Raw genomic sequence first — 18,088 nt, forward strand, 5'->3', positions numbered from 1 at the left:
TTATCAGCAATAGCCATGAATGAAACTATTGGTGATATCAGTGAATTAAATAGACAGTACAGGCTGTGTTTTATTTTAAACTAAAATGGAAGTTTCCTCAGAAACAGAAAAGCTGTTCTGGACAAATCTGTGTACTTAATACATATTTTTTTCTAGAAATAGATTTGTTAGTGGGTTGTTGGGGCTTTTTTTGAGGGGTGAGTCAGCTCATAGCTAAGTTCTGAGTGGACACAAACATCAAACTTCAGACAACCAAAATCTGGATCCCAATCAGAACATCTCAGCTCAAATCAAACACTGTCTCAGAAAGTAAACACAACAGTGGCAACAACTGCAGCCCCAGCATCCCTGGAAAGGTCGGCACATGATAGCAAATTTCCTGATCTAAAAATGCAGAATTAAACAATACAAAACTAACTGTACTTCATGGGAGGGAGAGGGTCCTATTCTGTCAGATCTCTTCCCCATGATCTGTATTCAGATACAGTCAGGTATGCGGCAGTGCAGAAATAGAAAGGTGGGCCATGATAAACTGCAACAAGTGCTAAAATAAACCAGCACCAATAAGCTAAGATCTATGGCAAATTTCTGCTGCCGAGCAGAGAGGAGACAGTTAAATCAGAAGCAAAAATTATGGCTGACAACTAGCTTGATACAATTAGGAGAAAGATAAATCAGCCTGTTAGTTACTCCAAAAGAGGTAAGCGAGGGAATGCGCAGCAGACAGCACCCTGTCTGAGCTGCTTAAGTGGAATTCCCCTGGTAGAAGGCCGGCGGGTCCGAGGTCTCAGGGCCCAGAGCACAAATTGGAAAATAATGAAGCTGGTCTGCTGCAATTGCGATAGAGGTGACAGCGCTGCAAAACAAAGGGGTTCTGGAGCCCGAATTAGGGCAGTGGGAGAGATCAGCTTGCACATACGGCAAGGGGTTGGGTTACATGTAATTGCTCCTGTGAAGAGTGGGTGGTTTGCAAGTGTTATGACAGCTGCAGAGCAGAGGATGTCTCTGCTATGAGACAATACAAAGCTGGACCAGAAAACAAGGAGGCACAAGTCACCGAACTCTCTGTCACATGGCAAGTACTTTGTCCCAAGGCATTTGCACTACGTGGGGACTCCAGAAGCAGATAAGTTTATCTGCGCTTACAGTCATCCATTCATTCCCTCCCAAGATCCAAGGAGCACAGATTGCCTCTTCACAGACAAAGAAACAAACTGCAGGGCAGCTAACAGTTCCATTCACTGCACAAATCCATGCATTAACCATATGTGTGGGACTTTCTTCTCACAACTTGCAGGTCAGGGCTGGAGGACAGTGATTTTTCAATCTGGGTCTACCATCTTTGTCAGGTTTTCATCCTCAACACTTGAAGGCAAAAAAACTTTAATTGCACGCTCTTAACATGACAGGTTGTCTTGCCAATAGAATCTGTATTCAGAAGTTCCTGGAACTGCACAGCTAATTGCAACATGATTTTAACCTTTAAATGACTGATATACAATCTCACCTTTAACTCCATCTTTACATCTTTTATCTTGCAATGCATTTGGCAACTAGCCCCTCTGTCTGCACTTTCTATTTAAGACACTTAATACGAATGAGCCAGCAGCAGAACCGCTAGCACAGCTCCCACGCACACAAAAGCTACCCTTAGGTCTTCCTGCTGCTTTTAAAAAGCTGCTCTGTATTTGCCCGCCAGTTTGGGTGCAGTGCTCACAAAGCATCCCCAATAAACTGGGCACTGGTGCCTCGTAAATGCACTCTGGGAGCCCAGCACTCTGCCTGCAGCCAGCACTTGCCACTACCACTGGCTCACCAGCCAGGCCTGCTGACCCTTCCCTCTGTTCCCCCACCAGTAGGACCCCAGGGGTGCGGTTTTTTTCTTTACTGGCATCAGCATCCAAAACCCTTTGGAAATGGTCCACAATGGATGAGTTTGTGGTGCAAGCAAGGCACATTCTCCCCTTCTGATCTTATTCCACTCAGTGCTATTTTGCAGTGCTTGATCTCCTAAACTGTATTAGGATAAGACTTCGTTTTTCTGTTCTGGGGAAACTGGCAGGTGAAAATGGACTTGAACAAAAACAGAAAAAGTTGTCCTGAAAAGCAGGACAGATGTTAGCCTTCCTTCTACCACAGAGGAGCAGGACAGCATTGCTAACACAGAGAGAAAGACAGAACTCCAGCTTAGCAGCTGGGGTTTGACACTGCAGAGACAAATATTCTTCCACAGTGCTTTCCATATGAAGTCCTGCCATGGAAATGAAATGGGGACCCCTACCCAGCTACCTTCCTGCCCTGGTGCCCAGAATTCCCAACACCCACCACCTGTGTGGCCATTTCCTACAGGCCACTGTTTGCCCAGTCTTTGTTCTCTCCCCTATCCTGAGCCCTGTGGTCATTTCCGTGAGGATATAAGCCCATTACAAACCTTAATTACAGAGCCCACTTTAGCTCAGTCTGGAGAGACCCAAGTGTTTTCAGCATAGGAGGTCTCTCATTTCAGTCCTAGGGGAACCGGCTTAGACAATCACTGCCACAAAACTAGCAGAGACATACTGTGCCTTGAAGGCTTGGGCCCATGGGGGAGATTTAACTGAGCTGCGTAACATGGATAGAAGCAAGAAATGTTATTCTCCAAGAGGAAGTGCAATCATTCCATTGACTTCCAGTCATCTCTGCTACGCTGAAAGCACTGCTCTCTTCCCTTGCTAACAGTGACGGTGACTCATGCCTGAAAGGTCCACTGAGCTCTTAAAGTAAGACCCAGAAAACTGCTGGAGACAGGACCAGCATGAAAAGAACAGTAAATGGCTTTGTTTGCCTGCTTCAACACACTTGTCTTTAATAAAGCAAGACTAGGTATCTGCACCCCATGTCTTGAAAAAAATACCTTTTAGTTCTGTTGAGGTGTTTTCCCCCAGACCCTGCCAAGAGCTATTTTTCGTGCAGAGCAAAACTATGCCCAGTGCATCACAAAGTTCAACTGTGCCAGGAAATCTAGGAGTAAAACAGAGAACAATGCTGCAGAAACCCAGTACCTCTGGTTCCAGACCTCCCTGTCCTTGCAGAAAGGGCAGACAGCTAGCCCAGTGGTTTGCTGCAAAAGGAGACAAAGCAGCACACATCAGGCCATCACTGGTCAGCACACAGAGAAGAGGCACTGCTGCATCAGGTCCCTCTTGCTCATACTGCATGGAAGGGGAGGTAAGCAGGGGACCTACAGCCTGGGACCACAGCTCTACACTCTGGCAGCCACTTCTTGCCCTGGTCCCCTCATTATTCAACCACGCTATGGTGGATCACAGAAGTACAGGAAAAGCCTATCTGACCCTCGCTGAGGAAAAAATTCCCTTGCCTCTGATTTAACATATCTACCACTTTAGCAGTAAGAATCAGGCTCTTTGGCCAGCTGTCACTCCCACTTAGTTCTCTGAGAGTTTACCTAAGTAAAGGCTGAGAAATTCAGCTCTTCCACTGTAACCCAGTATGTACAAATCATGGGCAGGACCTGGCCCCACTAAGAACCACAGGAGCATTGTCACTGATTTTGCTTGGGTCATGATTTCACACTTAGTTTTCTATTGAGAGAGAATAAAGGAGGCCCCCCTCCTTCTTTCCCTGCTCCCATTCTAACTAGTGATTGCACATTCTCCAAATCTACAGCACAATTTGCACAGGAGATTATTTGTTATTTTTCCTTTCCTGTAGTAGCACAAATTTAACATACAACAACCTTGGCCTTTTTGATGTCAGATATAACTCATGAGATAGACACTGGCTTTACTGATTAATCTTACTTATGCACGTCTTATTTCTCCCCTATGACTTGACAAGAGCATTTATTTCTGCTACACTAGGAACAAAATCTCAGCTACGTCTCCAGAGCATTACATATTGCAGACTCTGTCTCTTTGGCCCTCTGCATTAATTTTCTTCAAATGACACCAAGGGGCCAATATGTTAAGTTTGCACTATTGGTCTGACAAAATTTTGGCTTCTATTTATAATCATTTGTGTAAAATGCATCAGTTTGGGTAAGCTTAGACCTATTGTGGAGGGAATTGCTCTAGCACAGATCACTTCAAAACTGCTTTCACTTTCTGTACTTGCTGAGGTTTGTGGTTTTGATGCAGTGTAAATTGTTATCAGGGAAACTGGCAACACTTTGACGCGCAATTGGAGGTGTACACTGCAAGGCTCTATCAATCCTAGTTTTGGTCTCCTGTCCTTTTTAAGAGGATTTCTTTATAGAATTAGGTATTGATCCTACCCTAGATATTTGAGATGATTTAAAGCTGCATGACTCCATGGCCTGCTGGCATAAACAGTCTAAAATCAGATGAATACTGTGAGCAGCAATACACAAGATGCAACAAAGGCAACTCCAATTACATACTAGGGATAGAGACTTCTGAGCCCCTTTGCACTCCCGCCCCAGTGTTTTACTTTCCTTGCTGCTCTTTTTATTCATCATCCAGATACATCAATCTAAAACCTAAGATACATCATCTAATTTAGATGTATCTGGATGATGAATAAATACATATTGTCCCAGGTTTGGGTGTATCACAGTTGTATGTGACCCACAATACAGGGTTTGTGATGTTACTTTAGGCTGACCTAACTGTAATAAATTTAGCTGTCACAAAGTTCTTTGATTTTTATTTTTTTTTTGTCTTTTTTTTTGTCACAATACTTCTGGTTATACATGAATGCTGTCCCCAGATACTATACAGGGAGAAGGGCTGCAAAACATGTATCTTCACCCAAAATACTCTGAGAACACAAAGGTTTTCCTAACAGTGAGAGGTCTAGGGTGGATCCCATTCAATCAAAGGATAAATCCCCTCTTCCTGACATGGTCGTTCATGGATATATTGAAAAACTTCTTTCAAGCTTCCTTTTGATGCAGGAGCTATAAGCTCCTAGAACTGTTAGATCAGTTTGTGGACTCTTCCAGGATGGTTTGCTAGGACCAGTCCTGGGAACAACATGAAAGCATACTGAATGCTGGCAAATTCATATTGGTGTCAGCAGCCTATCCCCAGATGGCTTTTCTCCAGCCTTTCCTTTGCATCATGCTGCCATTTACTCTCATCCAGCAGTTCTGGGAGCAACTGTTTTCCCTGCACATGCCAACAGCAGTGATACCAGTACAGTAAGGCAGATGCTTCCAGGAGTATCAACCAGCCTACCTGAAGGTAGGAGAAAAGCTGCACCATGCCACAATTCCCTTACACAGAAAGGATGCGAATAATGCATAAAATAAAAATCTTGGATTCTGTAAACCAGTCCTAGATCTGCTTTACATTATTCTTGCAGCAAGATACAGGAATAGGAAAAAGGTGTGCCAACATCCGGAATGGGCTGAGCAAAGATATTTTAATGCACAATTTACTAGCTCATGGTTCCTTGTAAGTTCCCTGAAGGAAAGCAGAGCAATACCTTTCTTTAGGTATATACAAAAGGTATTGCTTTTGTAGCATACACCGTATGCCCTACCATGTACCAAGCATTAAACTCAATGAGCCTAAGTTAAAAACATGGGACTGTTCACTGAGGAATCTTGATCTGAAGTTTTGGGTTTTGATCACTTCACAAGTAACTAAGAAATTAACTATTGAGGTAACTGATTGATCCACATTCAGAAAAAAATATTTTGCTGATATTTACAACAGAATATATCTAATTGGAACTATCCCTTGCAAAAACAGATCAACACAGGCAGAGTCTCAAACACCTCTTCCCTTTCTCTTTCTAGCTGCATTATAATCATATTTGCAGCTTCTGGAATTTAGCAAATACAAGGTTTTATATGCAAGAAAAGCCCAACAAATTTTTGCAAACTTAACTGTATCTTGCCATAATGAAAACCCTCTTAGTAGTGGCTCTAGAGAGCCTGGATCTGCTCCAGTGAAGTCTATGGAAGGTTGCTTATGGATTTCAACCTTCGAGGTTCAAATCTGAAAAGATTCAACAAAGAGCCTCAGTGAAGCCAAATAACTAGGCTTAGCCTAGGCTGCCCTGAGATATTTTATTACAGATGAAACCAATTCCCTTTGAAGATAAGGGAATGCTTTAGTCGATGGACTCTATTTTACTTTTGGCAAGGTCTATGTAAATCTGGAGTAATGCCATTGCCTTCATAAGAACCTCACCCCAGATTTACAGTGATGTCACCAAGAGCAGCTTACAAGCCCCAGTTGATTGAAAATGAGTACCAAAGCCTTTAATTGAAACTGAATCATAAAGTAACCAGTGGGACGATATTTTCTCAGTTACACTTGTGATTATTTTTGATTTGTAGTTAATTATTAATGTAACCATGGAAGTCTAAGAATTCACATAAATCAGCATAATTTATCTGAGGAATTGACCATACCTAATTAACTCCAATTCTTGGTTAATAATTATTATTTTTTCTGGGTAGCCAAGGCCCCTAAAGGGTGAGCCAGAAAGCTTAGTCTGCTTTGGTAACATATAGATATTTGGGATTTGTAGCATATTGCAAGGTTCACATGTTCTTCAGTACAACTTCCCCTAATTCAAACACATCCAAAGTGAGGTGCAAGGAGAACTAAGTTTTTTCTAAGGTAGACTCTCAATGTTCTGCTTCCAAAATATTTGAAATTTGGACCAAAATAAGTCAAAAACATATATGGAAAGTGAAAATTTTCAGCATAGAACTCCATATTCGTCAAAAGCTTCCTCCTGAGAGATATGCATTTTTGAGATACCTTTTTTCTACACTATTCATAATGCCAAATCATTAAGCCAACAGCACATACATTAGGGTTATGCCATACTTTTAAACAGTATTTAATGCAACATTCAGAAATCAGTTGAGTTCCTGGCAAAGTCTACTCATTCCTTTATAAATGTTTAAGGCTCAGAGGGACCATTATCATAATCTAGTCTGATCTTCCACTAAACAGACAGCCAAGCTTTGACGGGCAATATATTGTGTATATCTGTAGTAGTGAGGCTTTGTATACCCAGTTTGGACATGGAAGATTCCATGATGCCACTTGGAAGCTCCACTGTTCTTCTAGTCTTCACCTACCAGGCTAAACTGGTGGAAATTCTCAAGGTAAATTTATTTACTCAGCCATCTAAAGACATTACATGATATGGAGCTAGGATTATATAACAGCATAGTCACTTATCTCGTAGATGATCTTCACCTTTTCACCCCACTCCAACTTGCCTACCATTAGATCATGGCCTCTAGAGGCACTTGATGGAGGTATGGTACCTTTTAAACCTCCCAACACACGTAGTTAAACCTCTATACCGAGTAAGGTCCCTCACTGATGCCCACCTTCAGTCACGATGATACAGAAAGCAGGCTGCAGGGGCCTTACTATTTCATCAGTAATGTCAGTAGCCAGGACATTTATCCAGATCCTATTTCATCCTCCAACAGGCTCTTTGCCTCAGAAGATGTCATAGGGTCAGGCGATATGGGGAGAAGTCCAGAGCTGATGAGAAGGGGAACACCAAACTCAGAATAGGTCACAAAGGGGTAGTATCAAACACATCGTACCACAGAAAATAGCAAGCCACTGTAAAGAAGCAACATGGAAGATGTCTCTCTGTTAGCCCTAGAACTGATATTCTGGCTCTAACCTGTAATCCCAAGACTTACAGCAGTCTGATCAGCCTCTTTTTCTAACTCACACCTCATGCCCCCCGGATCTATTTGAAACAATCCAGCTAAATTATTTTCTTGGCCTGTTATTTGACCATGTCACATACACCAAACCCAAGCCAAAGGCAGATCCAGTTCAGGCTGTAGTTCAGGTTTGGGTTTAAATCAAATGAATGCTTATACTTCGAGTAAACAGAGCATTAACAAGTAACAACATAATAGCCTGTAATAGGTTTACTTTGCAAGAATACAGCCACATGATTCAAAAGAAGAAACTAATCTGGCTGATACTGATATAATACAGTATGAAAACAGATCTTCAGATATGCAAACTGATCCAAAATGCAGTGGAGTTTGCTTGGCACCAAACTTCCACTTTTAGTCCATCATAAAAAAAATCAGAGTTGTATATATTTTTGTATCTTTCCCCTAGCTTATATAAACTGATTTTAACCAATTTAAAGAGCAAAACCTTCCCAAACTACCAAAGTTCAGGGGCCTCTATTTTTGCAGCTCCAACATTTTTACTAAGACATCTCCTGCTTTGTGACATTTTAATTATTCACAGCACCAGTGCTTTGCAAGTGGAACATGCTGTGTATTCTCCATTCACTCATTCATTAGTTTTAATTAAACCCTTTAATTTTATTTATGCTGTCATGGACTGATTAACAATTTGCAGCATAAACCAGGAAGTCATAAACGGCACCTTGAGAAATCTTCCTTGCTCTAAACGGAGATCTGCTATAATAACTACAGGTCTGCAGGCTTATGTTCTGAAAGGCAAAAGGAACCACATCAGCAGCTTTCCCAGCACAATTTTCTTTTATCTCTTTAACAAAACATATCTCAAGGCCTTTGGTGAGAATCACAGATGATGAGGTGTCCAAGGGATTCAATGAAATGTGCAGACAGACACTGTGAAAGTTCCTTTATTAGAAGCAGTAAATGGCTTAGCTGGAGCAGCGTGATGCAATAGGAACAGTGGACCAAGTCTCACTTCAGCAGAGACTCAGGACATTTTAAGTGTTGCCAAAAGGACAAAAGGCACTATCTGAAACTTGTTGAAGGATAAATCCATGGAACAGCTTAAGTGACTTTAACAGGGTCTTGATAGCTGCAACTTACACATTTTATTATTTTAAATTCCTGCCATTCATTTGAAGAGTCTGTAAGTTCCACCTGCTGACAACAGACCTTCTATCTCTCAAGAGCTTCATCACAGTGATCTTAGAGCACCTGGGCCCATCAGCACATGTGCTATAACTCAAATTCAAAGATTTATGTCCACTCAAAGCAGCCACTCAAAACAGCCACACATACACCTCTGCACCATCCTGCTCAGCAATTAATTCTTGTCCCCAGATTTCATAACAGACAGACCTATCCTCACTCTTCACATCTGTTCTTTCCTCTCCAGTCTCCCTCTACACATTTCCTTTTCACATCTGTTTCTGTCTCCATTTGCACATCCCAGATCTGCCAATCTTGCTCCCTCAGCAGTGTTTCATCCCTCCTACCTGACTGGAAAAGACTGCCTCAGAGCACATTCTTCACCCCTTTCTCTGCTAGGTGTAGCTAAGGCAAGGCAAATGTAAGTCTAAGAGAAAAAGAAATAAGCATTTCCATTGAACAAAGCTCATTGAAAGATTTAGGCGGGATACCCAGAGCTCCTGGGCTGTTTCTACCACAGAACTTCCCTTCTCCATGAACCACCTCTACTCCTGACAATAAGGAGTGGAGGAAAGAACAGGTTAATCACAGGTAATCATATCCCCTCTCCTCCTTTGCTGGAAGTAACTTGCAGAATTTTCCACTACTTGGCCCTTACTTTAGAAATGTAACTTCCAATTCTCTGTTCAGTACAATAAACGCTTTATACAACTCTAAGTTACTGTCAACTGCTGTGAGGCTCTCAACTAACTATTCACATTGTTCTATGGTCTTTTTGTGCAACCTAGCAAAATACAGTTTACAGGCCTGGAAGCAGTCTTACCATGAATGATGGAGCTATGCATTATCTACCCCTTATAGAGTACAGGATCCATGCTGCAAGAGGAGAAGATAATGGGGTGATGGGGGAGAGAGAAAGCCTCCTCAGGGACCGCAACCATCCCTATATAGCCACCATCATTAAGTCAATCACTATTATTTTGCTTATAGGCTTGCAATTACAGAGAAATAAATACAGAGTGAGGTACTGACATTTCATCTTCCTGGCCTCTGCTTTGAGTACAAACTGAGGCCAGATAGGGAAATCTTTGAGTCTGTCAGTCTAAAGTGAACTAAAACAACACAACTCTTCATCCTTTGGCACAGCCTTCCAAATCTGCTCACACAAGCATTCAGCAATAAGCTATTTATAGAGGCTGAACTACCTCCAGGCCCTGTGCATAAGGTTGTCCCAGGAGAACAGAGCTAAGACAAAGCAGAGCAGCACAAGCTGAATCTGTCCGCCTCATCAGGAAGGTTGAATTTCACTCTGGCCAAAAGCATTCTGGGCAACAAATGAGGCCTCCCATAATGTATTCCAATAAAAACAGAGGCTTTAAAAAGAAATCAGTGTGTGTTGTTCCCTTCCAAGACACATAAATCGTTCTTAATTGTGCTATTTTAGCAGCCTTTGCAATTTCTTTTAGGCGATGCCTCCCTCTAGTGTTAAAGCAGGCAGGTGGCTCTCTGTCAGCCCAGTTTTTGAGGTGAAATATTTTCAGGTACTAGAATATATATATAGCTATCTCCCTGGCCCCACTTGACAGTTCAAATACAATCTTACTATAATTCTGTCACCGAATTTTTGGAATCATTATACGTGCTAGTGCTAGTTACAGCAAGGAGACCAGGTTGTCAGCAGGTGAGAAAGTGGCAGCCTATGGCTGCCTGGGTAAGATGGAAGCAGAAAATCCTGGTTCTGGAAAAAAAAGGACAGAGCCTTGTCATAAGCTTCCCGCTGAACAGCTATGAAGTACACAATGGGAATGGCTGGTTTGCAAAGACTCAATAAACTTCCAGATTCAGCTTCCTTGTTTGCCTGCAGGAGATTGATGCAATTGCTCTGGCAACATGCTATTACAGGCTTACTCAGTACTTAAAAGTAATATATATTTGTTTGCTTTTTATATGGGGCTTTAAAAAGTTCTGTGTACACAGCTATAAAAGATTGATAGCAAAGACACATGTGAAACAATGATCTAGCTGCAAGCTCAGAAACAGTCCTCTACGAGCAGCAGCAGATTCAACTAGAGAGTAACTTTCTTCTTCCTCTGGAGAAATATGCAGCCCAAATAAGCACAAATACAGAGCTTTCCTAAAAAAATGGTATTGTCAAGAAATCCCTTACATGTGAGCCTTAGTCCAGCAATATTTGTTGGAAATACCATAGGTAAGCAATCTAACCACAGTAAAGCAGTGGGAGAAACCTTCACTTCTGGAATGTGTTCCCATTTGCAGTCATGGTTTTTCCAACCTAATAGTGTAATAGCAGAAGATTTCTGCATTTAATTTCTTAAATGCACCACAGCAGGGTGAAAAAAAAACAACAACCCAGTTTTATTTCTCTATAACATAATGAGTAAAAGCTACTGCTTGCCAATTACACAGTTATTTTCAAAGAGCTTAGCATCTCTCTTAAGTTGATATATTAGTTTTATTACACTGGCATGGCTCTGAGAGATACTTGCCACTCAACTCCCTGGTACATAAAGATAAAGATGCTTTATTACTGTGGATGAAATTTCCTTTTCTGCCAATGCTGCCTGCAATTCTGTGCCCTCCTGAGAAGTAACACAGACCCTAAATCATTTAACATCTGTTTTCATCACAACTACACAGTTTTAGCATTTTGTTTTAAAAGTGTTAGTGTGCCTGAGTTTATAGCATTCTCACCATTCATATAGAAACCTCCTAGGGCGTTGGCTCAGTCCCGTAGCTGATACTTCATCAGGAAAGGCTTGAAAACTAGAGAAGCTAAATTGATATGCACTAAAAGCTGCCGCTGCCATCTGTTTTTTTAACAGGACAGAGCTGCCTGTGGGCATGAGGACACTCCATACCTGATTAACTGTTGGGATTTTCAGCTTCTAAGCTGGCCTCTGGCAAGACAAGTGTGCCCAGTTGATCAGCTCAGCCACAAAAGCACCATTTCTAGGAATAGCCATAGCACAGGGAAGCACGTAACTGCTTAGGGGAGTTTTAGGTGGAACCTGAGGTGTCCAGCCCATTATAGACCTCTAAGCAAGTAAAGGAAAGTTTGTTCTCCTGAAATTTAGCCTCAAGATTTTACAAAGTTGTGTTTGAGGCCTCTTACAAAACTCTTCCGGAGTCTTTCCCTCCACTGTGTTTAACAGGTCAGCCTTTTATTTAGGGACCTGGCTTTTTTGTAAAGCTAGTCTGTTTCAGGATACTTGAAACATGTTTTCACAGCGAGGGTAATGAGCCCCTAGAACAATCTACCAAATCATGTAGTACATTTTCTACTGTTCAATGTATTTAAATAAAAATGTGATGTCTTGCTAAGACATCTGTGCTACCTTAGCACCATGACAGAGTAGGAGTTACTGAGTGAGAATTTTTGCTGTGTGTCACACAGGAGGTCAGAAAAAATGATCTAATGGTCCTGTTTGGCCTTAAGCTCTATGAAGCTATGAAAATCTCAGACTTCAGCACTTTGGGACAAGGAGCATCTTTAAATATTTAACAAAGCACTTTGTCCACTGGGACTGCTCCATAAGTAAGAGTAGCAGTCATACGCCTGAGGCTCAGCCATCTCAGGTCACCTTAATGCATGTAAACACTTGTGTGATGAGAGCTTGAAGATGTTCAAATTCTGAAGTCACTTAACTGAAAATGTAGTGGTTCAGATTCCTTTTTTCTTAGCCTGTCAGTCCAAGCCTCTCTGTGCAGTTGCTCTGTTGCAATCAGTCACAGTTCACGTGCAAGATTTCCTCAGAACAAAATCCATAAATATTATCTGTCACAAAGTCTTTCTTTGGCCTTCAGTTTGGCAAAATACAGTCTGTGAAGGAAAAGAATTCAGAAGGCTTGGCCAACTGTCAGCAGGGCACACTCGTAACAGCACAACCAGGCCACTACAGGGCTTGAGAGGAACATTTCCTGCTATGAACCAGGGACATGGCAAGTTATTACCAAATATACTGGCTGTACCACAGGATGTGTTTCTCATAGAGTTTTGAGTTTGTGACTTTCAGTATAACTTTTTATAGTAGGAAAGTGAATAAAAATGATGGACTAAAAATTAAACCACTGCCCCTTTCCCTCTCATCTCTGACAATAATTTACAGAACCTGATTTTTCATTGCCCAATGCAGAGTCACATTAACAAACTGCCTTCTTTCCAAGTAGTTGTTCTATCTGAGCTTCTTTGAAAGCCTGTTTGCATTTCCTCACAGCACTCCAGAACAGCTGAGCTCTGAGCTGCTGCTTTGTACGTTCTGCCAGGATCCTTTCCAGTAATACTGATAGAAAGGGCAGTTTAATTTCCCAGTCTTGCTAGTTCAAGTAAAAGAGCATAATTACTGCATGTCAAAATTTGCCAGGGCCAGCTCCAGCAAGAATTAAGTGTCACCACTGATGCTTGCATACAAGGGGGGTGCAGATTGTGGCTACATTAACAACATTTAAAAAGCTAACCAAACAAGCAGATCTTGTTCAGGAAACCACACTGCCAGTGGTTTAGCAGAGTGGCTGCACTGCAGCTAACAACCATCTACATGTAGAAAATAAATAAATAAATAAGATAAATACAATTGCATGTTTCTGTAAAATATAGAGAAACATGCATATATACTATGTGGAAAGAAGACATATATGTATGTAGCCAAGTGGATAACTGAAGTTTTGGTTCATCAGGGGTTAATTTTTTGTGTGAAAATGGCTGTACTGAAAATATAACTTAATTCTATTTCATAACACAGATTTTGTATTTTTACAGCCTTTGCAATGGACAATTCCAGGCAAGAGCTGAGGCTCAGATCGAAAACACAGATCTCACCTGCTTAGGCAAAACTATGTGCTGAAGTAGAAGTGATAGAAAAGACAATACAAGGGCAAAGTGTTGCAAATGCATCAAAGATGGACCACCATGGAATGAGCTTTAAAGGTCTATCGAATCTATCCCTTCTATGACTTTAATGGATCCATATTGATTTTCAACTGCTGGGAGACCTGGCTTCAGCAGACTTCAGTCAAAGAGCTTTCATTCACACCACCTGAGAGCCTGACCCAGTTTGCAACAGACTAATTGTACAATATGCTTATTATTTATACATCATTCCCAGTGTATATGGTGTTTCACAGACAGATGACATTGAGCAGTGTCTGCCCGAAGGGTCTCCCACATTTTTATATCATGGTTTCAGAACACTCCCACACTGATCATCTTCAGTCCCATATACCCCTTCATATAGCAGAGCACTACAGAGATCTTTATGAGCAACCTCTACTAGAGATCTTTGGAGTCACAGTCAGGACACCAGTGTAACTGCTTTGTTCTGCAAGTACCTGCCTTGAAGCAATAGTACTTAATGTTGGATTGCAGCCTCTTCTGGACTCAGTACTGACTATCTCCTATGTCAGTAATCTCTTAAACCATAGAAGCCTGTTAACATCCAGGAAAATCTCCACTTATTTTCCTCTCCAGCTTGGGAAAGAAGCAGCCCTCCATTTGAAAACTCCTCTCCTAGCAAATAATACAAAGCTCCTTCTTTTTCTTCTTCCAGGACAACTTATCTTTTCCCTCTCATTAATCAGTTTCTGGATAACTGAGCCTACCCCTCCATACAGCAGTTTAGTTCTGACAACAGGTTGATGTTGCTCTGTCCTTAAATGTCCCCTGGTTGCTGCATTTCTCACTTTGTTGAAAAACTTTGCACTTCACATTTTCAGTTGTTTCAGCAATTACAAAGCATCATTCCTTGTACTTAGAACATGGCAACAAAGGTTAAAATAAGCCTCCCCATTCCAGTCATTAAATACTAAGTAAGTGATATTTGCAGTAAAAGCATATTTCAAACCAAAGGAAACAAACAAGAGTATATCAACTAAGCACTGTTTTATTTGCCTTCTGACCTTTTGTGTCTTGGTCTTACAGACCTTAGAGAACCCTTTGTGTGTTTTCTTGAGAGTTCCAGACACTGGGAGAAGGAGAGAATAACGATATTAAAGGAAATTGAAGGTAAGAGAAAAAAAAAGAAACAGAAAGAGAAAGGGAAAAGAAAAGGGAAAAGGAAAGAGAAAAGCAAAGGCGAAGGCAAAGGGAAAAGACAAACGGAAAAGAACACCTACAGTCAAGGACCTGAAACTGTAGTTCAGAATGAAGTCAGATTAAAGCCACCAACAATTTTCAGAGTTATTTATCAATACACCAGTGGGTAGTAAATAAATGGTACAATGTGTCATAGAGAGCTGAGAACATGTAGAACCTGCTAGGATACAGTATTTTGCAAAAAATAATGTAGTGGCAATTCTTGAGAAATGGCAACAGAACCCCTTCTCTTGAAGCAAGTGTGTAGGGACTCTGTGGGTGTGTCAGGTATGCCACAAATCCTGCAAAAAAAAGTTTCAATTACATCTGAAATACTTGAATCACTGGGTACTTCATTTATCAACAGTGTTTTAATACTGCAATGTGGGCTTCATCAATGCACTGTAGGCACACAGTTCAGAAAATGTCAGACAATGTCTACAGAGAATAGGACTTGCCCAGTAAAAGAGAGATGGGGCTACTAGAGAAAGTCCAGCAAAGGGCCACTAATATGAGTAGGGACTGGACCATCTCCCCTGTGAGGAAAAGCTGGGACTGAGTAACCTAAAGAAGAAGGAGGAAGGATCTCATCCATGTGTACAAGTATCTAAAAGCAGGGTATAAAGACAAAGCCCAAAATCTAAAGTATTTTTCTCTCCCTATACACCCTAACCTACATCCTTAAACTTTCATGATTAAAACATTACATCTAGTCATACATAAACCCCACCTCTGCTATTTCTCTGTTAAACAACTCTGACATTTCTACATAGTCAGACTCACAATCCTCTACATGCAGGGTGACTCGATCAGTTGGATCTGGGATTTCTCTTGATCAAAGCTGCACTACAAATGTATCATCATTACTGGACAAGCTTTCTTTCTCTCACAGTCTGTAGCATTTTGTTGAAATTAAGTGTGTCACATATGCCTTGACTTCACTTCTTAGAAAATTATACATTTTTTTAAATCTGCATCTTATTTCAAGACATTTACCACAGACAGACGGCATTAAGAACACACAGAAAAGGACAACTAAAAGGCAATGGAAAAAAGCAGCTCTGTGGTCAAACTGAATCACAAATTGTCCTGTGAAGCCAAGAATTAAAATCTATCTTCCTCAGCATTTAATTAGCAAAACATTTCCAAATGTAGTCTGCTGTGTATTTATACTCTCACAGTTGTCCCAAGGCAGCAAATAAATTCAGTTCTGCTGCCCAAAGGAGGAGGAGCTGTGTACAGGATGCTCATGCCACTGGAACGGGGAAACAGAAGGATAGGAAAAGAAAGCAGAGAAGTGAAAGGACTCCTGGAGAAAATCAGTTTTCTGCTTTTGTCACTATCAGAGAATTATGATGAAAATAGAAAGGAATGCAGAAAACATAACAAACTGCTGGTACAGAGCCCAGCAGGCAGAACACCAGTTGCTCTTACAAGGCTGCTCCTCTTGCAATCAATTACTAGGCCTGCAAGCAATCCCACTGGCAAATCCCAAACTGCATAGCATCCTTCCCTCCTTGTGCCTTGGTGCAATCAAATTATATTATTTACTCAACATTTGGTTTCTGATCCCCACACTCAATTTGAAATCACCAGCTTACCCTCCCCTAAGCCTTTTAAAGGACAGTATCACAGCATGCTAGAGATTGGAAGGGACCACACTATCCTAAGGCATATCAAAGAAGAACACAGAACTGTCGAAGCGGTCCCTGACAGCAGGAACTCCTTCGAGGCTGTGACCTACAGGCGCTTCTCCACGAGCACCAATCCCGTGCAGGGCGGCCGGCCAGAGGTGACCCATGTGCCACCACAGGAGGCAGCCGCAGCGGCTTCATGCACTGCCACGCACAGACGCATTAACGCCTGTACAGGCTGACGAGCCTACGGCAGGGAAAAACGAAGCACGGCTGTGCGCTCCACAGCGGCACACCTCGGCGGGCAGACCGCCACAGGCCACCTCCCGGCACCTCCCGCGCCACGCATGCGCTACCACAAAGACTACGGACGTTAAGGAAGTGACGCATACGCGCTCAGCGTGCGTGGTCGGTGAGTGCGGAGCGCAGGCGCAGTGGTTCCTGGTGTCGCGGGGGCCGAGCGGCGAGGTGAGTCTTGGGGTCGGCCGTGCCGCTCTCGCCAGCAGCTCCGCCTGCCCGGCCGGCTCCACCCCTTCTCTGCCTGTCCTGGGCCCGGTCTTGCCTGTAGAGAGACGCGGTAAAGCTGAGCTTGAAAGCTGGTGCAGGCCGAGGTGTAGGGGGGCCTGGGCCGTCATCGGTGGGCCGGTGCGCGGAGTTGTTATACTCGCTAGTGAATGCGAAGCCAAGCGTGTGTGGGGTGTGTGTGTGTGTGTGTGTTCGGAGCTGGTGTTAGGAAACCGTGAGCTGGGGCTGGGATCCACGGTCTGCCATGCAGGGAGCAGCTGCTGAGGAAGCCCACTTGTTTCACTGGTGTCTTCGTGCAAGTTAATAATGCTTGCTTCTCCCGAAGTTGATAAAAATACATCTTTTCAGAGGACAGCCTCACCTTGAAGGCTCCAAACCAGACCAGCTCTAGTCTTGCCTCGGTAAGTCAGTCTGGTGTTAACTTCCTAACAACTAAGATGATTTATCATAGAATCATAGAATAGTTAGGGTTGGAAAGGACCTTAAGATCGTCCAGTTCCCACCCCCTTGCCATGGGCACACTAGACTATGGCGCCCAAGGCTCTGTTCAGCTTGGCCGTGAACACTGCCAGGGATGGAGCATTCACCTCTGAGCAGCCTGTGCCAATGCCTCACCACCCACACAGTAAATAGCGTCTTCCTTATATCTAACCTAAACTTCCCCTATTTAAGCTTGAAGCTTTATGTTCTGCTTCAGAGCTGAGTTGTCAAACTAAAGCCTACAGCCAGCTGTGCTCGTTGGTGCTTTAACTGGCAAGTCTTATCCTGTTTTGAACACATGTATTTTTTTTTTATTTTAGGTATGTGAAGTTGCTCATGTTTTAGTTATGTCACAATTTTCTGGAGCATGACTGTTTAAACACAAGATTGAACTCAATCTCTGGTGAGGAATTTTTACAGGTTGTTTTATTTGTCTTGATATCAGTGTCTTCCAGTAGTACTACATGTAGTTGTTTTGAAGAAGGTTTGGCCATGTTTTCCTTTTGATTGTGGAAATCGGTGTGAGGAAGCCTT

General features: G+C 42.3%; 1 protein-coding gene across 6 annotated transcripts in view; it reads left to right on the forward strand.

Annotated features, from left to right (window-relative positions):
- Nucleotides 1–16,963: 16,963 nt before the first annotated feature.
- The window catches only part of ERCC6 (ERCC excision repair 6, chromatin remodeling factor), a 44,993-nt gene continuing 43,868 nt past the window's right edge, over nucleotides 16,964–18,088 (forward strand). For 2 of the 6 annotated variants that reach the window (XM_080620690.1, XM_080620691.1), the window contains exons 1-2: nucleotides 16,998–17,475; nucleotides 17,875–17,957. The gene's annotated coding sequence lies outside the window, so the exon portion shown is untranslated. Of the gene's footprint in view, nucleotides 17,476–17,874; nucleotides 17,958–18,088 lie in introns of all 6 variants that reach the window. The other 4 variants (XM_080620686.1, XM_080620687.1, XM_080620689.1 and 1 more) reach the window with 4 other exon arrangements.

This window comes from Psittacula echo, assembly GCF_963264785.1.
Source record: "Psittacula echo genome assembly, chromosome: 6".
Taxonomy (NCBI): domain Eukaryota; kingdom Metazoa; phylum Chordata; class Aves; order Psittaciformes; family Psittacidae; genus Psittacula; species Psittacula echo.